At 38.3% G+C, this 3,843-nt stretch overlaps 1 long non-coding RNA gene across 1 annotated transcript; it reads left to right on the top strand.

The window, feature by feature from the left end:
* The first annotated feature begins 723 nt into the window (after window positions 1-723).
* On the top strand, window positions 724-2,435 carry LOC121108269. The gene is made up of 2 exons (XR_005842680.1): window positions 724-822; window positions 2,251-2,435. It is a non-coding gene; the product is annotated as an uncharacterized LOC121108269 (long non-coding RNA).
* The last annotated feature ends 1,408 nt before the right edge of the window (window positions 2,436-3,843 follow it).

The raw sequence follows: 3,843 nt of genomic DNA, 5'->3' as shown, positions 1-3,843 counted from the left end.
GGCCTACTGGCTAGAAGGGAATGAAAGGAGCTTATAAGTATTGAGAGGTGCTTTGCCACTTCAAAGGGGATTTCAGCATTTTGCAGAGATACCTCAGAGAACTGTCGGTAAGTGAGAATTCTCCTTTCTATGGAAGTTTGAGCTCTTCTGCCTGCTACCTCTGCAAGTGCTGATGCCTGCAGGTATCTATCAGATTTTAATTACTCTTCTTTTCACCCTGCAAGAAATGTTCCAGCTCAAACCTGTGAAAACCAGGGATGTGGCTCCCATCTACTAGGAGACCAGAGTAGCAAACAGCCAGCTACATCGATGTGTCTGCCCTAAATCAAGAGCAAAAGACAAAAAATGAGATAGTAGAACTGTTGAATTGTTATGACCAATTCAGTATTTTTTAGTTGAGTTCAGGATATTACAGATGTTAATTTGAGGTTTTCACAAGTCTTTCACTGCAAATTGCTTGAAACAGAAGGCGCTAAGTTTCAAGTATTGCAAATACTTTCTTTTGCTCTGCTGGTGACTTCTGGAATCCCATGGTTCAATGCAACAATATTGCGGAGAGAGTACACTTATACAGAGAGCACCATACACATCAGAAGACAGTAGTGAAGTGGTGTTTGCAATGTATTAGTTTCTTGAAGAACAATTCCATGATCAGACCAGCACAGAGGCAACCAAGCAGGATGGCATTGCTAAGGCATCCCAGGGATGTTCTAGAACACTTTCCAGCATCATCTGCCATGACAGTCCACAGTGAGACTCAAATTCAGGCGATTCTAGCTCTGTAGCAGAAGTACATCCTGTCCCTTAAGGCTGTGATCTCAAGTAAGCAGATAGGGTCATAGAATCATAGAATTCATAGAATGGCTTGAGTATTGGAAAGGACCTCAAAGATTGTATAGTTTCAATCCCCTGCCATGGGCAGGGCTGCCCCCCACAGCTCAGGCTGTACAGCACCCCATCCAACCTGGCTCTGGATGCCTCCAGGGATGGAATATCCACAGCTTCTCTGGGCAGCTGTGCCAGTGCTTCAGTGCCCCATGAGTAAAGAATTTTCCTCTATCATCTAATCTGTATCTCCTTCAGTTCAAAATCATTCTCCCTTGTCCTATCACTATCTGATTGTGTAAAAAGGCAATCTCCTTCTACTTATAAACTTCTTTCAAGTACTGGAAGGCCACAGGTTTATCAATTAGGTGACTGCTTGTATTTTCTTTTTGGTTTAGAAACAAATATTTCAGTTCATTTGCTCCTATAAATGTGGTCAACAGCAAATAATTATTCAAGTTGAAGAGAAAGCTAAGCTGTTTTACTTGAGGAATGCTTTCTTCTGGTAAAGCACTGTAAACTCGACACTGTGAGTGAGTTTATACAGCATTAAAATACCCAGAAAACAAAGCTTGAAGCTTGAATAGTTTCAGTCATCAGTTTTTTGTATACTCTGCTTTTGATTTAATAATAAGTATTTAGTGCACACTCAATAATATTAAAAGAAAATTAAAAGGCTCACAGAACATCAAATACAGTCTTGGTTTTCTCTGTCTTGACAGATACTAAGCACTAAAGTAGTAGATTTGAAAGGCAGGGTTTGTTTTTGAACACAAATTAGTTTGAAGTATCAGTCAGCAACGACTCTCACCTCAAAACAAATGATTTCCTCAAGAGTAAGCCAGCAGTTAATCTATATCAAAATGTAAACTATATCAAAATGTAAACTATATCAAAATGTAAACTATATCAAAATGTAAATCTGCAATCCATTTTAACAGAAATATGTGGGAAATAGTAAGTTTAAGGACTATTTAAAGAGGTCTTTATTTTGCTCATTAATTCTACAGGTCCAAATATCTCTAAAATCACAAAAAATAAAATGAAAATATTAAGGTAAAAAGGAGGAATTTGAAACACAGTTGTTATGGAATCAGCAAGGAATGCTGATTTCTGAGATAGGCATTTCCCTGGTTCAGAAGCACACCTAAAGAAATGCAATGCAAATGTTTTTTGCTCCTCTTGTGCATATAGGAATACAACCACAAAATGCCCTGTCTATAAAAAAATTCTAACCAAATAAAAAGTGCTGTGGTCATGTCCCATCAAGAACAAGGTTACGGCAATCAAATCAAATATTGAAATCACTGTCATACTTTTATCTGAGATAGAGTTATTTTCCTTCATAAAGGCCTATATGGTGCTATGTTTTTGATTTGTGATGTAAATACTGCTGATAACATACTCATGTTTTTGTTACTTCAGAGGAGTACACACACAGAGCCAAGGATGTTTCAGCATCTGACACTGTCCTGCCAGCAAGAGCTTGGGGCTGCACAGGGAGCTGGGAAGGAACCACTCTGGGACAGCTGATGCAGACTGGCCAAAGGAACATTCCATTCTGTTTGACATCATGCTCAGCAATAAAAGCTGGGTTGAAGATGGAGGAAGGGGGATGTTTGGAGTAATGGCATTTGTCTTCCCAAGAAATTGTTATACATGTGAGTCCTGCTTTACTGGGAGTGGATGAACATCAGCGTGCCAGGTGTTGCTGGCTTGTTTTGCTTTGCTTGTGCAAGCAGCTTTAACTTTGCCCATAAATTTTCATGCTTTTACCTTTCCAATTCTCTCCCCCATCCCACCTGGGGAGAGTGAGTGGCTGTGAGGTGCTGAGCTGCTGCTGGGGTGAAGCACAGCTCACACTAGACAGAATGACTAGATAAGGAAGTTCTCAGGTAAATTTGCCTTGTTTTCTCTCTTCTTCATTGAGAGGATAAAACTGCAAATCCAAACCACATATTATGGATATCAGAGAGAGATGAAACAACTGCAAAAAGAAGATGACCATAAATACAGATGGCTAGGAGAACTGGAGTTGGAAGTTTACTTTATTTTCAAGAATATATTTCACAAAAGAAAGAGTATGGAAGGTGGCTAAAAACTCAAATCAGAGTTTAGATTTTCTAGGTTGTTTGTACCCAATGTCTTGTCAGTGCTATTACAATGGGACTACCCAGTAAAATTTACCTCAGCATAGGTACACTTCAGCAAGATGTCTTGTAAGTTTAATTCGGTCTGTTCCTCTTTCAAATTCAGCAGTGTTCCAGAGCAGGTTTTTCACATCCCTCTCTGTTTCAGCCACTAAAATAATTTACCTTCTACCTCACTTCTATTTTGTTCATACGCCTCTGCTGAATGCATTTATTTGATCACTAATGAAGTAGAAATGTGCATGTCAACTGAAAAAGGAAACCACGACATTTGGCTATATATGAATTATGTGAAGAGTACTGAAATTTTCAGGTACTGAAAAATAATGATACTCAGATGTAAAAGTAATGATGCATTCTTACTATTTCACTGTGCTTCTATTTACTGTTCACTGTTCTAGCCAACAAAGAGTAAAAACAAAAAAGCTCAAGGGAAATCTGATGGACCCCAGTTTCAAAAGAACCTAAGTGACATATGGGCTGAAATTCAATTTAAACTTGTCAGTTGGACACTGGAGCTACTTCAGTGTACTTCAGTGCAGAAGTTTTATTGCACTTACACATGAACTTGATTGGTCTCAGTTATTTTCAAGAACACTGATCTCAAACCTCTTTTATAACACAGCCTGTTTTCCTAAATTATTCAATTTCAACAGTACCACATAAAATCAGCTTCTGGTTTTGAGAGAATTTTCTATTCTGAGAAATAGAAATGATTTTTGAATTTTGAATGTACTTGGGAGAATGGAAACAGATTAAGTGATACAAGGTAAAGTCATGACTTTTCAGGAGTAAAGGCATGGAGTTATGAATGCATAAGTGTTTCATGTGAAAATGTAAAAATGCCTGAAATTGGTAGAAATACAGC

The sequence above is a fragment of the Gallus gallus genome, chromosome Z (genome assembly GCF_016699485.2).
Source record: "Gallus gallus isolate bGalGal1 chromosome Z, bGalGal1.mat.broiler.GRCg7b, whole genome shotgun sequence".
NCBI lineage: Eukaryota > Metazoa > Chordata > Aves > Galliformes > Phasianidae > Gallus > Gallus gallus.
Note: the sequence above shows the minus strand (reverse complement) of the source record. Positions and strands in the feature narration are given on the sequence as shown.